Source organism: Salmo salar, chromosome ssa09 (genome assembly GCF_905237065.1).
Source record: "Salmo salar chromosome ssa09, Ssal_v3.1, whole genome shotgun sequence".
Classification (NCBI taxonomy): Eukaryota; Metazoa; Chordata; class Actinopteri; order Salmoniformes; family Salmonidae; genus Salmo; species Salmo salar.
This window is the reverse complement of record NC_059450.1, coordinates 54,794,545-54,815,932: the sequence shown is the minus strand read 5'-3', so window position 1 is coordinate 54,815,932 and position 21,388 is coordinate 54,794,545.

Below are 21,388 nucleotides of genomic sequence, written 5' to 3'. Positions count from 1 at the left end.
GTCCCTCTAGGTCATCAGGCTGCTGATTATACTCCCTTTCCTCCCTCTAGGTCATCAGGCTGCTGATTATACTCCCTCTCCTCCCTCTAGGTCATCAGGCTGCTGATTATACTCCCCTCTAGGTCATCAGGCTGCTGATTATTCTCCCTCTATGTCATCAGGCTGCTGATTATACTCCCTCTAGGTCATCAGGCTGCTGATTATTCTCCCTCTAGGTCATCAGGCTGCTGATTATACTCCCTCCCTCTCTAGGTCATCAGTCTGCTGATTATCCTCCCTCTCCTCCCTCTAGGTCATCAGGCTGCTGTTTATACTCCCTTCCTCCCTCTAGGTCATCAGGCTGCTGATTATACTCCCTTCCTCCTCTAGGTCATCAGGCTGCTGATTATACTCCCTCTCCTCCCTCTAGGTCATCAGGCTGCTGATTATACTCCCTCTAGGTCATCAGGCTGCTGATTATCTCCCTCTCCTCCTCTAGGTCATCAGGCTGCTGATTATACTCCCTCTAGGTCATCAGGCTGCTGATTATTCTCCCTCTAGGTCATCAGGCTGCTGATTATACTCCCTCTCCTCCTCTTGGTCATCAGTCTGCTGATTATCCTCCCTCTCCTCCCTCTAGGTCATCAGGCTGCCGATTATCCTCCCTCTCCTGCCTCTAGGTCATCAGGCTGCTGATTATCCTCCCTCTCCTTTAGGTCATCAGGCTGTTGATTATACTCCCTCTAGGTCATCAGGCTGCTGATTATACTCCCCTCTAGGTCATCAGGCTGCTGATTATACTCCCTCTCCTGCCTCTAGGTCATCAGGCTGCTGATTATCCTCCCTCTAGGTCATCAGGCTGCTGATTATACTCCCTGTAGGTCATCCGGCTGCTGATTATACTCCCTCTCCGTCATCAGGCTGCTGATTATACTCCCTCTCCTGCCTCTAGGTCATCTGGCTGCTGATTATACTCCCTCTAGGTCATCAGGCTGCTGATTATCCTCCCTCTCCTGCCTTTAGGTCATCAGGCTGCTGATTATACTCCCTCTAGGTCATCAGGCTGCTGATTATACTCCCTCTAGGTCATCAGGCTGCTGATTATCCTCTCTCTCCTCCCTCTAGGTCATCAGGCTGCTGATTATCCTCCCTCTCCTGCCTCTAGGTAATCAGGCTGCTGATTATACTCCCTCTAGGTCATCAGGCTGCTGATTATACTCCCTCTAGGTCATCAGGCGGCTGATTATCCTCCTTCTCCTGCCTCTAGGTCATCAGGCTGCTGATTATATTCCCTCTAGGTCATCAGGCTGCTGATTATACTCCATCTAGGTCATCAGGCTGCTGATTATCCTCCCTCTCCTGCCTTTAGGTCATCAGGCTGCTGATTATACTCCCTCTAGGTCATCAGGCTGCTGATTATACTCACTCTAGGTCATCAGGCTGCTGATTATCCTCCTTCTCCTGCCTCTAGGTCATCAGGCTGCTGATTATACTCCCTCTAGGTCATCAGGCTGCTGATTACACTCCCTCTAGGTCATCAGGCTGCTGATTATACTCCCTCTCCTCCCTCTTGGTCATCAGTCTGCTGATTATCCTCCGTCTCCTCCCTCTAGGTCATCAGGCTGCTGATTATCCTCCCTCTCCTGCCTCTAGGTCATCAGGCTGCTGATTATACTCCCTCTAGGTCATCAGGCTGTTGATTATACTCCCTCTAGGTCATCAGGCTGCTGATTATACTCCCTCTAGGTCATCAGGCTGCTGATTATACTCCCTCTCCTGCCTCTAGGTCATCAGGCTGCTGATTATCCTCCCTCTAGGTCATCAGGCTGCTGATTATACTCCCTGTAGGTCATCAGGCTGCTGATTATACTCACTCTCCGTCATCAGGCTGCTGATTATACTCCCTCTCCTGCCTCTAGGTCATCTGGCTGCTGATTATACTCCCTCTAGGTCATCAGGCTGCTGATTATCCTCCCTCTCCTGCCTTTAGGTCATCAGGCTGCTGATTATACTCCCTCTAGGTCATCAGGCTGCTGATTATACTCCCTCTCCGTCATCAGGCTGCTGATTATACTCCTTCTCCTCCCTCTAGGTCATCAGGCTGCTGATTATCCTCCCTCTCCTCCCTCTAGGTCATCAGGCTGCTGTTTATACTCCCTCTAGGTCATCAGGCTGCTGATTATACTCCCTTTCCTCCCTCTAGGTCAACAGGCTGCTGATTATACTCCCTTTCCTCCCTCTAGGTCATCAGGCTGCTGATTATACTCCCTCTCCAACCCTCTAGGTCATCAGGCTGCTGATTATACTCCCTCTCCTCCCTCTAGGTCATCAGGCTGCTGATTATACTCCCTCTAGGTCATCAGGCTGCTGATTATACTCCCTCTAGGTCATCAGGCTGCTGATTATACTCCCTCTCCAACCCTCTAGGTCATCAGGCTGCTGATTATACTCCCTCTCCAACCCTCTAGGTCATCAGGCTGCTGATTATACTCCCTCTAGGTCATCAGGCTGCTGATTATCCTCCCTCTAGGTCATCAGGCTGCTGATTATACTCCCTCTAGGTCATCAGGCTGCTGATTATACTCCCTCTAGGTCATCAGGCTGCTGATTATACTCCCTCTAGGTCATCAGGCTGCTGATTATACTCCCTCTAGGTCATCAGGCTGCTGATTATACTCCCTCTAGGTCATCAGGCTGCTGATTATACTCCCTCTAGGTCATCAGGCTGCTGATTATACTCCCTCTAGGTCATCAGGCTGATGATTATACTCCCTCTAGGTCATCAGGCTGCTGATTATACTCCCTCTCCTGCCTCTAGGTCATCAGGCTGCTGATTATCCTCCCTCTAGGTCATCAGGCTGCTGATTATACTCCCTGTAGGTCATCAGGCTGCTGATTATACTCCCTCTCCGTCATCAGGCTGCTGATTATACTCCCTCTCCTGCCTCTAGGTCATCTGGCTGCTGATTATACTCCCTCTAGGTCATCAGGCTGCTGATTATACTCCTTCTCCGTCATCAGGCTGCTGATTATACTCCTTCTCCTGCCTGTAGGTCATCAGGCTGCTGATTATCCTCCCTCTAGGTCATCAGGCTGCTGATTATACTCCCTCTAGGTCATCAGGCTGCTGATTATACTCCCTCTAGGTCATCAGGCTGCTGATTATACTCCCTCTAGGTCATCAGGCTGCTGATTATCCTCCTTCTCCTGCCTCTAGGTCACCAGGCTGCTGATTATACTCCCTCTAGGTCATCAGGCTGCTGATTATCCTCCCTCTCCTGCCTTTAGGTCATCAGGCTGCTGATTATACTCCCTCTAGGTCATCAGGCTGCTGATTATACTCCCTCTAGGTCATCACTCTGCTGATTATCCTCCTTCTCCTGCCTCTAGGTCATCAGGCTGCTGATTATACTCCCTCTAGGTCATCAGGCTGCTGATTACACTCCCTCTAGGTCTTCAGACTGCTGATTATACTCCCTCTAGGTCATCATACTGCTGATTATACTCCCTCTAGGTCATCAGGCTGCTGATTATCCTCCCTCTCCTGCCTCTAGGTCATCAGGCTGCTGATTATCCTCCCTCTCCTGCCTCTAGGTCATCAGGCTGCTGATTATCCTCCTACTCCTGCCTCTAGGTCATCAGGCTGCTGATTATACTCCCTTTCCTCCCTCTAGGTCATCAGGCTGCTGATTATACTCCCTTTCCTCCCTCTAGGTCATCAGGCTGCTGATTATCCTCCCTCTCCTGCCTCTAGGTCATCAGGCTGCTGATTATACTCCCTCTAGGTCATCAGGCTGCTGATTATACTCCCTCTAGGTCATCAGGCTGCTGATTATACTCCCTCTAGGTCATCAGGCTGCTGATTATACTCCCTCTAGGTCATCAGACTGCTGATTATACTCCCTCTCCTGCCTCTAGGTCATCAGGCTGCTGATTATCCTCCCTCTAGGTCATCAGGCTGCTGATTATACTCCCTCTAGGTCATCAGGCTGCTGATTATACTCCCTCTCTGGTCATCAGGCTGCTGATTATACTCCTTCTCCTGCCTGTAGGTCATCAGGCTGCTGATTATACTCCCTCTCCTCCCTCTAGGTCATCAGGCTGCTGATTATACTCCCTCTAGGTCATCAGGCTGCTGATTATACTCCCCTCTAGGTCATCAGGCTGCTGATTATACTCCCTCTAGGTCATCAGGCTGCTGATTATACTCCCTCTAGGTCATCAGGCTGCTGATTATCCTCTCTCTCCTCCCTCTAGGTCATCAGGCTGCTGATTATCCTCCCTCTCCTGCCTCTAGGTCATCAGGCTGCTGATTATCCTCATGCTAGGTCATCAGGCTGCTGATTATACTCCCTCTAGGTCATCAGGCTGCTGATTATACTCCCTCTAGGTCATCAGGCTGCTGATTATCCTCCCTCTCCTGCCTTTAGGTCATCAGGCTGCTGATTATACTCCCTCTAGGTCATCAGGCTGCTGATTACACTCCCTCTAGGTCATCAGGCTGCTGATTATACTCCCCTCTAGGTCATCAGTCTGCTGATTATCCTCCTTCTCCTGCCTCTAGGTCATCAGGCTGCTGATTACACTTCCTCTAGGTCATCAGGCTGCTGATTATACTCCCTCTAGGTCATCAGACTGCTGATTATACTCCCTCTAGGTCATCAGGCTGCTGATTATCCTCCCTCTAGGTCATCAGGCTACTGATTATCCTCCCTCTCCTGCCTCTAGGTCATCAGGCTTCTGATTATCCTCCCTCTCTTGCCTCTAGGTCATCAGGCTGCTGTTTATACTCCCTCTAGGTCATCAGGCTGCTGATTATCCTCCCTCTCCTGCCTCTAGGTCATCAGGCTGCTGATTATACTCCCTTTTCTCCTTCTAGGTCATCAGGCTGCTGATTATACTCCCTCTAGGTCATCAGCCTGCTGATTATTCTCCCTCTAGGTCATCAGGCTGCTGATTATACTCCCTCTAGGTCATCAGGCTGCTGATTATACTCCCTTTCCTCCCTCTAGGTCATCAGGCTGCTGATTATACTCCCTCTCCTCCCTCTAGGTCATCAGCCTGGTGATTAACCTCCCTCTCCTCCCTCTAGGTCATCAGGCTGCTGATTATCCTTCCTCTCCTGCCTCTAGGTCATCAGGCTGCTGATTATCCTCCCTCTAGGTCATCAGGCTGCTGATTATACTCCCTCTAGGTCATCAGGCTGCTGATTATACTCCCTCTAGGTCATCAGGCTGCTGATTATCCTCCTTCTCCTGCCTCTAGGTCACCAGGCTGCTGATTATACTCCCTTTAGGTCATCAGGCTGCTGATTATACTCCCTCTAGGTCATCAGGCTGCTGATTATCCTCCCTCTCCTCCCTCTAGGTCATCAGGCTGCTGTTTATACTCCCTCTAGGTCATCAGGCTGCTGATTATCCTCCTACTCCTGCCTCTAGGTCATCAGGCTGCTGATTATACTCCCTCTAGGTCATCAGGCTGCTGATTATTCTCCCTCTATGTCATCAGGCTGCTGATTATACTCCCTCTAGGTCATCAGGCTGCTGATTATTCTCCCTCTATGTCATCAGGCTGCTGATTATACTCCCTCTAGGTCATCAGGCTGCTGATTATACTCCCTCTCCTCCCTCTAGGTCATCAGGCTGCTGATTATCCTCCCTCTCCTGCCTCTAGGTCATCAGGCTGCTGATTATACTCCCTCTAGGTCATCAGGCTGTTGATTATACTCCCTCTAGGTCATCAGGCTGCTGATTATACTCCCTCTAGGTCATCAGGCTGCTGATTATACTCCCTCTAGGTCATCAGGCTGCTGATTATCCTCCCTCTCCTGCCTCTACGTCATCAGGCTGCTGTTTATACTCCCTCTAGGTCATCAAGCTGCTGATTATACTCCCTCTAGGTAATCAGGCTGCTGATTATTCTCCCTCTCCTCACTCTTGGTCATCAGTCTGCTGATTATCCTCCCTCTCCTCCCTCTAGGTAATCAGGCTGCTGATTATACTCCCTCTAGGTCATCAGGCTGCTGATTATACTCCCTCTAGGTCATCAGGCTGCTGATTATACTCCCTCTAGGTCATCAGGCTGATGATTATACTCCCTCTAGGTCATCAGGCTGCTGATTACACTCCCTCTCCTGCCTCTAGGTCATCAGGCTGCTGATTATCCTCCCTCTAGGTCATCAGGCTGCTGATTATACTCCCTCTCCGTCATCAGGCTGCTGATTATACTCCCTCTCCTCCCTCTAGGTCATCAGGCTGCTGATTATCCTGCTCTCCTCCCTCTAGTTCATCAGGCTGCTGATTATCCTCCTACTCCTGCCTCTAGGTCATCAGGCTGCTGATTATACTCCCTTTCCTCCCTCTAGGTCAACAGGCTGCTGATTATACTCCCTTTCCTCCCTCTAGGTCATCAGGCTGCTGATTATACTCCCTCTAGGTCATCAGGCTGCTGATTATTCTCCCTCTATGTCATCAGGCTGCTGATTATACTCCCTCTAGGTCATCAGGCTGCTGATTATACTCCCTCTAGGTCATCAGGCTGCTGATTATACTCCCTCTAGGTCATCAGGCTGATGATTATACTCCCTCTAGGTCATCAGGCTGCTGATTACACTCCCTCTCCTGCCTCTAGGTCATCAGGCTGCTGATTATCCTCCCTCTAGGTCATCAGGCTGCTGATTATACTCCCTCTCCGTCATCAGGCTGCTGATTATACTCCGTCTCCTCCCTCTAGGTCATCAGGCTGCTGATTATACTCCCTCTCCTCCCTCTAGGTCATCAGGCTGCTGATTATCCTCCCTCTCCTCCCTCTAGGTCATCAGGCTGCTGATTATCCTCCCTCTAGGTCATCAGGCTGCTGATTATACTCCCTCTCCGTCATCAGGCTGCTGATTATACTCCGTCTCCTCCCTCTAGGTCATCAGGCTGCTGATTATACTCCCTTTCCTCCCTCTAGGTCAACAGGCTGCTGATTATACTCCCTTTCCTCCCTCTAGGTCATCAGGCTGCTGATTATACTCCCTCTCCAACCCTCTAGGTCATCAGGCTGCTGATTATACTCCCTCTAGGTCATCAGGCTGCTGATTATTCTCCCTCTATGTCATCAGGCTGCTGATTATACTCCCTCTAGGTCATCAGGCTGCTGATTATACTCCCTCTAGGTCATCAGGCTGCTGATTATACTCCCTCTAGGTCATCAGGCTGATGATTATACTCCCTCTAGGTCATCAGGCTGCTGATTATACTCCCTCTAGGTCATAAGGCTGATGATTATACTCCCTCTAGGTCATCAGGCTGCTGATTATACTCCCTCTCCTGCCTCTAGGTCATCAGGCTGCTGATTATCCTCCCTCTAGGTCATCAGGCTGCTGATTATACTCCCTGTAGGTCATCAGGCTGCTGATTATACTCCCTCTCCTGCCTCTAGGTCATCTGGCTGCTGATTATACTCCCTCTAGGTCATCAGGCTGCTGATTATACTCCATCTCCGTCATCAGGCTGCTGATTATACTCCTTCTCCTGCCTGTAGGTCATAAGGCTGCTGATTATACTCCCTCTAGGTCATCAGGCTGCTGATTATACTCCCTCTAGGTCATCAGGCTGCTGATTATACTCCCTCTAGGTCACCAGGCTGCTGATTATCCTCCTTCTCCTGCCTCTAGGTCACCAGGCTGCTGATTATACTCCCTCTAGGTCATCAGGCTGCTGATTATCCTCCCTCTCCTGCCTTTAGGTCATCAGGCTGCTGATTATACTCCCTCTAGGTCATCAGGCTGCTGATTATACTCCCTCTAGGTCATCACTCTGCTGATTATCCTCCTTCTCCTGCCTCCAGGTCATCAGGCTGCTGATTATACTCCCTCTAGGTCATCAGGCTGCTGATTACACTCCCTCTAGGTCTTCAGACTGCTGATTATACTCCCTCTAGGTCATCATACTGCTGATTATACTCCCTCTAGGTCATCAGGCTGCTGATTATCCTCCCTCTCCTGCCTCTAGGTCATCAGGCTGCTGATTATCCTCCCTCTCCTGCCTCTAGGTCATCAGGCTGCTGATTATCCTCCTACTCCTGCCTCTAGGTCATCAGGCTGCTGATTATACTCCCTTTCCTCCCTCTAGGTCATCAGGCTGCTGATTATACTCCCTTTCCTCCCTCTAGGTCATCAGGCTGCTGATTATCCTCCCTCTCCTGCCTCTAGGTCATCAGGCTGCTGATTATACTCCCTCTAGGTCATCAGGCTGCTGATTATACTCCCTCTATGTCATCAGGCTGCTGATTATACTCCCTCTAGGTTATCAGGCTGCTGATTATACTCCCTCTAGGTCATCAGACTGCTGATTATACTCCCTCTCCTGCCTCTAGGTCATCAGGCTGCTGATTATCCTCCCTCTAGGTCATCAGGCTGCTGATTATACTCCCTCTAGGTCATCAGGCTGCTGATTATACTCCCTCTCCGTCATCAGGCTGCTGATTATACTCCTTCTCCTGCCTGTAGGTCATCAGGCTGCTGATTATACTCCCTCTCCTCCCTCTAGGTCATCAGGCTGCTGATTATACTCCCTCTAGGTCATCAGGCTGCTGATTATACTCCCTCTAGGTCATCAGGCTGCTGATTATACTCCCTCTAGGTCATCAGGCTGCTGATTATACTCCCTCTAGGTCATCAGGCTGCTGATTATCCTCTCTCTCCTCCCTCTAGGTCATCAGGCTGCTGATTATCCTCCCTCTCCTGCCTCTAGGTCATCAGGCTGCTGATTATCCTCATGCTAGGTCATCAGGCTGCTGATTATACTCCCTCTAGGTCATCAGGCTGCTGATTATACTCCCTCTAGGTCATCAGGCTGCTGATTATCCTCCCTCTCCTGCCTTTAGGTCATCAGGCTGCTGATTATACTCCCTCTAGGTCATCAGGCTGCTGATTACACTCCCTCAAGGTCATCAGGCTGCTGATTATACTCCCTCTAGGTCATCAGTCTGCTGATTATCCTCCTTCTCCTGCCTCTAGGTCATCAGGCTACTGATTACACTTCCTCTAGGTCATCAGGCTGCTGATTATCCTCCCTCTAGGTCATCAGGCTAATGATTATCCTCCCTCTCCTGCCTCTAGGTCATCAGGCTGCTGATTATCCTCCCTCTCTTGCCTCTAGGTCATCAGGCTGCTGTTTATACTCCCTCTAGGTCATCAGGCTGCTGATTATCCTCCTACTCCTGCCTCTAGGTCATCAGGCTGCTGATTATACTCCCTTTTCTCCCTCTAGGTCATCAGGCTGCTGATTATACTCCCTCTAGGTCATCAGCCTGCTGATTATTCTCCCTCTATGTCATCAGGCTGCTGATTATACTCCCTCTAGGTCATCAGGCTGCTGATTATACTCCCTTTCCTCCCTCTAGGTCATCAGGCTGCTGATTATACTCCCTCTCCTCCCTCTAGGTCATCAGCCTGGTGATTAACCTCCCTCTCCTCCCTCTAGGTCATCAGGCTGCTGATTATCCTTCCTCTCCTGCCTCTAGGTCATCAGGCTGCTGATTATCCTCCCGCTAGGTCATCAGGCTGCTGATTATACTCCCTCTAGGTCATCAGGCTGCTGATTATACTCCCTCTAGGTCATCAGGCTGCTGATTATCCTCCTTCTCCTGCCTCTAGGTCACCAGGCTGATGATTATACTCCCTCTAGGTCATCAGGCTGCTGATTATCCTACCTCTCCTGCCTTTAGGTCATCAGGCTGCTGATTATACTCCCTTTAGGTCATCAGGCTGCTGATTATACTCCCTCTAGGTCATCAGGCTGCTGATTATACTCCCTCTCCTGCCTTTAGGTCATCAGGCTGCTGATTATACTCCCTCTAGTTCATCAGGCTGCTGATTATACTCCCTCTAGGTCATCAAGCTGCTGGTTATCCTCCCTCTCCTCCCTCTAGGTCATCAGGCTGCTGATTATACTCCCTCTCCTCCCTCTAGGTCATCAGGCTGCTGATTATACTCCCTCTAGTTCATCAGGCTGCTGATTATACTCCCTCTATGTCATCAGGCTGCTGATTATACTCCCTCACCTCCCTCTAGGTCATCAGGCTGCTGATTATACTCCCTCTTGGTCATCAGGCTGCTGATTATACTCCCTCTCCTCCCTTTAGGTCATCAGGCTGCTGATTATACTCCCTCTAGGTCATCAGGCTGCTGATTACACTCCCTCTAGGTCATCAGGATGCTGATTATACTCCCTCTCCTCCCTCTAGGTCATCAAACTGCTGATTATACTCCCTCTGCTCCCTCTAGGTCATCAGGCTGCTGATTATCCTCCCTCTAGGTTATCAGGCTGCTGATTATACTCCCTCTTGGTCATCAGGCTGCTGATTATACTCCCTCTAGGTCATCAGGCTGCTGATTATACTCCCTCTAGGTCATCAGGCTGCTGATTATCCTCCCTCTCCTCCCTCTAGGTCATCAGGCTGCTGTTTATACTCCCTCTAGGTCATCAGGCTGCTGATTATACTCCTTCTCCTCCCTCTAGGTCATCAGGCTGCTGATTATACTCCCTCTAGGTCATCAGGCTGCTGATTATACTCCCTCTAGGTCATCAGGCTGCTGATTTTACTCCCTCTAGGTCATCAGGCTGCTGATTATACTCCCTCTAGGTCATCAGGCTGCTGATTATCCTCTCTCTCCTCCCTCTAGGTCATCAGGCTGCTGATTATCCTCCCTCTCCTGCCTCTAGGTCATCAGGCTGCTGATTATCCTCATGCTAGGTCATCAGGCTGCTGATTATACTCCCTCTAGGTCATCAGGCTGCTGATTATACTCCCTCTAGGTCATCAGGCTGCTGATTATCCTCCCTCTCCTGCCTTTAGGTCATCAGGCTGCTGATTATACTCCCTCTAGGTCATCAGGCTGCTGATTACACTCCCTCAAGGTCATCAGGCTGCTGATTATACTCCCTCTAGGTCATCAGTCTGCTGATTATCCTCCTTCTCCTGCCTCTAGGTCATCAGGCTACTGATTACACTTCCTCTAGGTCATCAGACTGCTGATTATACTCCCTCTAGGTCATCAGACTGCTGATTATACTCCCTCTAGGTCATCAGGCTGCTGATTATCCTCCCTCTAGGTCATCAGGCTAATGATTATCCTCCCTCTCCTGCCTCTAGGTCATCAGGCTGCTGATTATCCTCCCTCTCTTGCCTCTAGGTCATCAGGCTGCTGTTTATACTCCCTCTAGGTCATCAGGCTGCTGATTATCCTCCTACTCCTGCCTCTAGGTCATCAGGCTGCTGATTATACTCCCTTTTCTCCCTCTAGGTCATCAGGCTGCTGATTATACTCCCTCTAGGTCATCAGCCTGCTGATTATTCTCCCTCTATGTCATCAGGCTGCTTATTATACTCCCTCTAGGTCATCAGGCTGCTGATTATACTCCCTTTCCTCCCTCTAGGTCATCAGGCTGCTGATTATACTCCCTCTCCTCCCTCTAGGTCATCAGCCTGGTGATTAACCTCCCTCTCCTCCCTCTAGGTCATCAGGCTGCTGATTATCCTTCCTCTCCTGCCTCTAGGTCATCAGGCTGCTGATTATCCTCCCGCTAGGTCATCAGGCTGCTGATTATACTCCCTCTAGGTCATCAGGCTGCTGATTATACTCCCTCTAGGTCATCAGGCTGCTGATTATCCTCCTTCTCCTGCCTCTAGGTCACCAGGCTGATGATTATACTCCCTCTAGGTCATCAGGCTGCTGATTATCCTCCCTCTCCTGCCTTTAGGTCATCATGCTGCTGATTATACTCCCTTTAGGTCATCAGGCTGCTGATTATACTCCCTCTAGGTCATCAGGCTGCTGATTATACTCCCTCTCCTGCCTTTAGGTCATCAGGCTGCTGATTATACTCCCTCTAGGTCATCAAGCTGCTGGTTATCCTCCCTCTCCTCCCTCTAGGTCATCAGGCTGCTGATTATACTCCCTCTCCTCCCTCTAGGTCATCAGGCTGCTGATTATACTCCCTCTAGTTCATCAGGCTGCTGATTATACTCCCTCTAGGTCATCAAGCTGCTGGTTATCCTCCCTCTCCTCCCTCTAGGTCATCAAGCTGCTGGTTATCCTCCCTCTCCTCCCTTTAGGTCATCAGGCTGCTGATTATACTCCCTCTAGGTCATCAAGCTGCTGGTTATCCTCCCTCTCCTCCCTCTAGTTCATCAGGCTGCTGATTATACTCCCTCTATGTCATCAGGCTGCTGATTATACTCACTCACCTCCCTCTAGGTCATCAGGCTGCTGATTATACTCCCTCTTGGTCATCAGGCTGCTGATTATACTCCCTCTCCTCCCTTTAGGTCATCAGGCTGCTGATTATACTCCCTCTAGGTCATCAGGCTGCTGATTACACTCCCTCTAGGTCATCAGGCTGCTGATTATACTCCCTCTAGGTCATCAGGCTGCTGATTATTCTCCCTCTAGGTCATCAGGCTGCTGATTATACTCCCTCTAGGTTATCAGGCTGCTGATTATACTCCCTCTTGGTCATCAGGCTGCTGATTATACTCCCTCTAGGTCATCAGGATGCTGATTATACTCCCTCTCCTCCCTCTAGGTCATCAAACTGCTGATTATACTCCCTCTGCTCCCTCTAGGTCATCAGGCTGCTGATTATCCTCCCTCTAGGTTATCAGGCTGCTGATTATACTCCCTCTTGGTCATCAGGCTGCTGATTATCCTCCCTCTAGGTCATCAGGCTGCTGATTATACTCCCTCTAGGTCATCAGGCTGCTGATTATACTCCCTCTAGGTCATCAGGCTGCTGATTATACTCCCTCTAGGTCATCAGGCTGCTGATTATCCTCCCTCTCCTCCCTCTAGGTCATCAGGCTGCTGTTTATACTCCCTCTAGGTCATCAGGCTGCTGATTATCCTCCTACTCCTGCCTCTAGGTCATCAGGCTGCTGATTATACTCCCTTTCCTCCCTCTAGGTCAACAGGCTGCTGATTATACTCCCTTTCCTCCCTCTAGGTCATCAGGCTGCTGATTATACTCCCTCTCCTCCCTCTAGGTCATCAGGCTGCTGATTATACTCCCTCTAGGTCATCAGGCTGCTGATTATTCTCCCTCTATGTCATCAGGCTGCTGATTATACTCCCTCTAGGTCATCAGGCTGCTGATTATACTCCCTCTAGGTCATCAGGCTGCTGATTATACTCCCTCTCCTCCCTCTAGGTCATCAGGCTGCTGATTATCCTCCCTCTCCTGCCTCTAGGTCATTAGGCTGCTGATTATACTCCCTCTAGGTCACCAGGCTGTTGATTATACTCCCTCTAGGTCATCAGGCTGCTGATTATACTCCCTCTAGGTCATAAGGCTGATGATTATACTCCCTCTAGGTCATCAGGCTGCTGATTATCCTCCCTCTCCTGCCTCTACGTCATCAGGCTGCTGTTTATACTCCCTCTAGGTCATCAAGCTGCTGATTATACTCCCTCTAGGTAATCAGGCTGCTGATTATTCTCCCTCTCCTCCCTCTTGGTCATCAGTCTGCTGATTATCCTCCCTCTCCTCCCTCTAGGTAATCAGGCTGCTGATTATACTCCCTCTAGGTCATCAGGCTGCTGATTATACTCCCTCTAGGTCATCAGGCTGCTGATTATACTCCCTCTAGGTCATCAGGCTGATGATTATACTCCCTCTAGGTCATCAGGCTGCTGATTACACTCCCTCTCCTGCCTCTAGGTCATCAGGCTGCTGATTATCCTCCCTCTAGGTCATCAGGCTGCTGATTATACTCCCTCTCCGTCATCAGGCTGCTGATTATACTCCTTCTCCTCCCTCTAGGTCATCAGGCTGCTGATTATACTCCCTCTCCTCCCTCTAGGTCATCAGGCTGCTGATTATCCTCCCTCTCCTCCCTCTAGGTCATCAGGCTGCTGTTTATACTCCCTCTAGGTCATCAGGCTGCTGATTATCCTCCTACTCCTGCCTCTAGGTCATCAGGCTGCTGATTATACTCCCTTTCCTCCCTCTAGGTCAACAGGCTGCTGATTATACTCCCTTTCCTCCCTCTAGGTCATCAGGCTGCTGATTATACTCCCTCTCCAACCCTCTAGGTCATCAGGCTGCTGATTATTCTCCCTCTATGTCATCAGGCTGCTGATTATACTCCCTCTAGGTCATCAGGCTGCTGATTATACTCCCTCTAGGTCATCAGGCTGCTGATTATACTCCCTCTAGGTCATCAGGCTGCTGATTATACTCCCTCTAGGTCATCAGGCTGCTGATTATACTCCCTCTAGGTCATCAGGCTGCTGATTATACTCCCTCTAGGTCATCAGGCTGCTGATTATACTCCCTCTCCTCCCTCTAGGTCATCAGGCTGCTGATTATCCTCCCTCTCCTGCCTCTAGGTCATTAGGCTGCTGATTATACTCCCTCTAGGTCATCAGGCTGTTGATTATACTCCCTCTAGGTCATCAGGCTGCTGATTATACTCCCTCTAGGTCATCAGGCTGCTGATTATCCTCCCTCTAGGTCATCAGGCTGCTGATTATACTCCCTGTAGGTCATCAGGCTGCTGATTATACTCCCTCTCCGTCATCAGGCTGCTGATTATACTCCCTCTCCTGCCTCTAGGTCATCTGGCTGCTGATTATACTCCCTCTAGGTCATCAGGCTGCTGATTATACTCCCTCTCCGTCATCAGGCTGCTGATTATACTCCTTCTCCTGCCTGTAGGTCATCAGGCTGCTGATTATACTCCCTCTAGGTCATCAGGCTGCTGATTATACTCCCTCTAGGTCATCAGGCTGCTGATTATACTCCCTCTAGGTCATCAGGCTGCTGATTATCCTCCTTCTCCTGCCTCTAGGTCACCAGGCTGCTGATTATACTCCCTCTAGGTCATCAGGCTGCTGATTATCCTCCCTCTCCTGCCTTTAGGTCATCAGGCTGCTGATTATACTCCCTCTAGGTCATCAGGCTGCTGATTATACTCCCTCTAGGTCATCACTCTGCTGATTATCCTCCTTCTCCTGCCTCCAGGTCATCAGGCTGCTGATTATACTCCCTCTAGGTCATCAGGCTGCTGATTACACTCCCTCTAGGTCTTCAGACTGCTGATTATACTCCCTCTAGGTCATCAGACTGCTGATTATACTCCCTCTAGGTCATCAGGCTGCTGATTATCCTCCCTCTAGGTCATCAGGCTGCTGATTATCCTCCCTCTCCTGCCTCTAGGTCATCAGGCTGCTGATTATCCTCCCTCTCCTGCCTCTAGGTCATCAGGCTGCTGATTATCCTCCTACTCCTGCCTCTAGGTCATCAGGCTGCTGATTATACTCCCTTTCCTCCCTCTAGGTCATCAGGCTGCTGATTATACTCCCTTTCCTCCCTCTAGGTCATCAGGCTGCTGATTATCCTCCCTCTCCTCCCTCTAGGTCATCAGGCTGCTGATTATACTCCCTCTAGGTCATCAGGCTGCTGATTATACTCCCTCTATGTCATCAGGCTGCTGATTATACTCCCTCTAGGTTATCAGGCTGCTGATTATACTCCCTCTAGGTCATCAGACTGCTGATTATACTCCCTCTCCTGCCTCTAGGTCATCAGGCTGCTGATTATCCTCCCTCTAGGTCATCAGGCTGCTGATTATACTCCCTCTAGGTCATCAGGCTGCTGATTATACTCCCTCTCTGTCATCAGGCTGCTGATTATACTCCTTCTCCTGCCTGTAGGTCATCAGGCTGCTGATTATACTCCCTCTCCTCCCTCTAGGTCATCAGGCTGCTGATTATACTCCCTCTAGGTCATCAGGCTGCTGATTATACTCCCCTCTAGGTCATCAGGCTGCTGATTATACTCCCTCTAGGTCATCAGGCTGCTGATTATACTCCCCTCTAGGTCATCAGGCTGCTGATTATCCTCTCTCTCCTCCCTCTAGGTCATCAGGCTGCTGATTATCCTCCCTCTCCTGCCTCTAGGTCATCAGGCTGCTGATTATCCTCATGCTAGGTCATCAGGCTGCTGATTATACTCCCTCTAGGTCATCAGGCTGCTGATTATACTCCCTCTAGGTCATCAGGCTGCTGATTATACTCCCTCTAGGTCATCAGGCTGCTGATTATCCTCCCTCTCCTGCCTTTAGGTCATCAGGCTGCTGATTATACTCCCTCTAGGTCATCAGGCTGCTGATTACACTCCCTCAAGGTCATCAGGCTGCTGATTATACTCCCTCTAGGTCATCAGTCTGCTGATTATCCTCCTTCTCCTGCCTCTAGGTCATCAGGCTACTGATTACACTTCCTCTAGGTCATCAGACTGCTGATTATACTCCCTCTAGGTCATCAGACTGCTGATTATACTCCCTCTAGGTCATCAGGCTGCTGATTATCCTCCCTCTAGGTCATCAGGCTGCTGATTATACTCCCTCTAGGTCATCAGACTGCTGATTATACTCCCTCTAGGTCATCAGGCTGCTGATTATCCTCCCTCTCTTGCCTCTAGGTCATCAGGCTGCTGTTTATACTCCCTCTAGGTCATCAGGCTGCTGATTATCCTCCTACTCCTGCCTCTAGGTCATCAGGCTGCTGATTATACTCCCTTTTCTCCCTCTAGGTCATCAGGCTGCTGATTATACTCCCTCTAGGTCATCAGCCTGCTGATTATTCTCCTCTATGTCACTGCTGTTTTTCTCCCTCTAGGTCATCAGGCTGCTGATTATACTCCCTTTCCTCCCTCTAGGTCATCAGGCTGCTGATTATACTCCCTTTCCTCCCTCTAGGTCATCAGGCTGCTGATTATCCTCCCTCTCCTGCCTCTAGGTCATCAGGCTGCTGATTATACTCCCTCTAGGTCATCAGGCTGCTGATTATACTCCCTCTATGTCATCAGGCTGCTGATTATACTCCCTCTAGGTTATCAGGCTGCTGATTATACTCCCTCTAGGTCATCAGACTGCTGATTATACTCCCTCTCCTGCCTCTAGGTCATCAGGCTGCTGATTATCCTCCCTCTAGGTCATCAGGCTGCTGATTATACTCCCTCTAGGTCATCAGGCTGCTGATTATACTCCCTCTCCGTCATCAGGCTGCTGATTATACTCCTTCTCCTGCCTGTAGGTCATCAGGCTGCTGATTATACTCCCTCTCCTCCCTCTAGGTCATCAGGCTGCTGATTATACTCCCTCTAGGTCATCAGGCTGCTGATTATACTCCCTCTAGGTCATCAGGCTGCTGATTATACTCCCTCTAGGTCATCAGGCTGCTGATTATCCTCTCTCTCCTCCCTCTAGGTCATCAGGCTGCTGATTATCCTCCCTCTCCTGCCTCTAGGTCATCAGGCTGCTGATTATCCTCATGCTAGGTCATCAGGCTGCTGATTATACTCCCTCTAGGTCATCAGGCTGCTGATTATACTCCCTCTAGGTCATCAGGCTGCTGATTATCCTCCCTCTCCTGCCTTTAGGTCATCAGGCTGCTGATTATACTCCCTCTAGGTCATCAGGCTGCTGATTACACTCCCTCAAGGTCATCAGGCTGCTGATTATACTCCCTCTAGGTCATCAGTCTGCTGATTATCCTCCTTCTCCTGCCTCTAGGTCATCAGGCTACTGATTACACTTCCTCTAGGTCATCAGACTGCTGATTATACTCCCTCTAGGTCATCAGACTGCTGATTATACTCCCTCTAGGTCATCAGGCTGCTGATTATCCTCCCTCTAGGTCATCAGGCTGCTGATTATCCTCCCTCTCTTGCCTCTAGGTCATCAGGCTGCTGTTTATACTCCCTCTAGGTCATCAGGCTGCTGATTATCCTCCTACTCCTGCCTCTAGGTCATCAGGCTGCTGATTATACTCCCTTTTCTCCCTCTAGGTCATCAGGCTGCTGATTATACTCCCTCTAGGTCATCAGCCTGCTGATTATTCTCCCTCTATGTCATCAGGCTGCTGATTATACTCCCTCTAGGTCATCAGGCTGCTGATTATACTCCCTTTCCTCCCTCTAGGTCATCAGGCTGCTGATTATACTCCCTCTCCTCCCTCTAGGTCATCAGCCTGGTGATTAACCTCCCTCTCCTCCCTCTAGGTCATCAGGCTGCTGATTATCCTTCCTCTCCTGCCTCTAGGTCATCAGGCTGCTGATTATCCTCCCGCTAGGTCATCAGGCTGCTGATTATACTCCCTCTAGGTCATCAGGCTGCTGATTATACTCCCTCTAGGTCATCAGGCTGCTGATTATCCTCCTTCTCCTGCCTCTAGGTCACCAGGCTGATGATTATACTCCCTCTAGGTCATCAGGCTGCTGATTATCCTCCCTCTCCTGCCTTTAGGTCATCAGGCTGCTGATTATACTCCCTTTAGGTCATCAGGCTGCTGATTATACTCCCTCTAGGTCATCAGGCTGCTGATTATACTCCCTCTCCTGCCTTTAGGTCATCAGGCTGCTGATTATACTCCCTCTAGTTCATCAGGCTGCTGATTATACTCCCTCTAGGTCATCAAGCTGCTGGTTATCCTCCCTCTCCTCCCTCTAGGTCATCAGGCTGCTGATTATACTCCCTCTCCTCCCTCTAGGTCATCAGGCTGCTGATTATACTCCCTCTAGTTCATCAGGCTGCTGATTATACTCCCTCTATGTCATCAGGCTGCTGATTATACTCCCTCTAGTTCATCAGGCTGCTGATTATACTCCCTCTAGGTCATCAGGCTGCTGATTATTCTCCCTCTAGGTCATCAGGCTGCTGATTATACTCCCTCTAGGTTATCAGGCTGCTGATTATACTCCCTCTTGGTCATCAGGCTGCTGATTATACTCCCTCTAGGTCATCAGGATGCTGATTATACTCCCTCTCCTCCCTCTAGGTCATCAAACTGCTGATTATACTCCCTCTGCTCCCTCTAGGTCATCAGGCTGCTGATTATCCTCCCTCTAGGTTATCAGGCTGCTGATTATACTCCCTCTTGGTCATCAGGCTGCTGATTATACTCCCTCTAGGTCATCAGGCTGCTGATTATACTCCCTCTAGGTCATCAGGCTGCTGATTATACTCCCTCTAGGTCATCAGGCTGCTGATTATCCTCCCTCTCCTCCTTCTAGGTCATCAGGCTGCTTATTATACTCCCTCTCCTGCCTCTAGGTCATCAGACTGCTGATTATACTCCCTCTCCTGCCTCTAGGTCATCAGACTGCTGATTATACTCCCTCTCCTGCCTCTAGGTCATCAGACTGCTGATTATACTGCCTCTCCTGCCTCTAGGTCATCAGACTGCTGATTATACTCCCTCTCCTGCCTCTAGGTCGTCAGACTGCTGATTATACTCCCTCTCCTGCCTCTAGGTCATCAGGTTGCTGATTATTCTGCTCACCAGTGCCTCATGACCCTCACCTGGTCTCCATCACCTCCTTGATTATCTTCCCTATATCTTTCACCCCCCTTTGTTCTCTCTTCAGGTGTTGACTCTGTTTTCGTTTTTATTTATTAAAACACTCACTCCCTCCATGTACTTGCTTCCCGACTCTCAGTGTACTCGTTACAAATACCATAAGCACCAGGAGAGTGCAGGAATCTCCAGCTACTGTGTTTGTCTTTATAGGCTTATTCTTCCCAGAATCCCACAGTGGCATCACTAGTAATTCCAATGATGTGTGTATATTTTCTATGATGTTGACATATAGCCAGTCACATTTGCAACCACATTATTTAACACTAACTGGTTGTACACATACTTTTGTGGTCATATGGGGTTATTGAAAATTAGTAGCCTAACAAGTCTCTACATGTCCTCAGTCACATTTGCAACCAAATTACTTGAACCATTGCAAATACTGTTGTATGTCATTTGTAATTTAGTACTTTTTTGTACATGAAATATGACATTTGTTTCCACCACAAAGTGTATTACTTAATAGTATGCATTGTTTTCAGTATCGGCTTGTGAGCCAGCCAACCAAGTGAACGTGTTCACCATTTGATAGTCTTCCATATTGGCATTACCAGAGACGGGGAGGAATAAGTAGGCTGTCCTTGTAAATAAGAATTTGTTCTAAACTGCTTCCATATATGTTATTTCATAGTTGTGATGTCTTCACTATTATTCTACAATGTAGAGAATAGTAAAAATAAAGAAAAATCCTGGAATGTGTAGGTGTCCAAACTTTTGACTGGTACTTGCTTAATTAATTTGATTAATATTATGGTTTTTCTATTCCATGAAAAATGAAAAACCCTCTGGGTTTCTGTTACAATGGAACGGAAAATATGGCTCTGTACAACGTGACGCTCATAAATTCAGAGCATTGTCAGATTGTCAGTTTGTACCTGTAGAGCCACAGAAATAGTTTCATGCATTTAGGACCATAGCAACAGACCTTGGCACTCTACAGAAATAACCAATACATGTCATCCTGCTAACTCCTCTAAAAGGGACACCCCTGTCCTGGAAAAGACCCAAGAGGTGTAACCATAGCAACAGTACATAGTTGGCCATAACAGTTACAGGAATAACCAACAGGTGCATATCTAATGGTGTCCAATGACCTAGAGCACATATAGATTACTAGTTTTGCTGACTCCTTCTGAAATAAATAATTGCCATAGTCATACTGGAAAATTCACAATAATAGTTAATATACTGTCAAGTTTGATGTATAACTACTAACGTTAGGTAGATAGCTAACATACCGGTACATACTGCTGTAATGATATGCTATGTGGTTCGTAACGACAGCGTAGCTAACAAATTGACAGCCAACATAACGTGTTAGGTAACTTATTTGAAAAGTCACTACTTTATTACATTGAGTAGCAAGCTACCGTGAGTACGTGCTCTATCGACTCTGCGGCTTGAGCATGCTTTTGGTGTACAGTCAATAGCATGCTTGTCACGTCCTGACCTGCAGAGGGCGTATTGCTTAGTCTTGGTCAGGATGTGGCAGGTGGTTTGTTTGTTTAATGTTGTGTTGGTGATTGGGACTTCCAATTGAAGGCAGGTGTGTATAGTTGCCTTTGATTGGAAGTCCTATATAGGTGTGTGTGTTTGTCTTTGGGGTTGTGGGGAATTGTTCTTGCACTGCGTTTGCATAGCCTGTAAGACTGTCCATGTTGTGAGTATCATTTATTGTTTTGTTTTCCGGTGGATGCTTTGCCTTTTACCATTAAAAGAAAATGAGCATCCACAATCCCGCTGCGCCTTGGTCCTTCTCTATCCAGTATGACATTTTCAGCAACGAGTACGACATATTCTGTGACAATGCTGGACTTTGGGCAAGAAGGTTGAGGGTTTGAAACCTGCTCCCTGCTTGTTTCGTTTAAAGTCGTGCACAATTATCAGTTTATTATTTGGTTTATATTGCCCATTCATTGTCAGTTAGAGACACAGTAGTGCATTGGGACCCAAAAGCATAATCAGTGCTCTAACTCCCCCTTGGTCATTAGGGCAAAT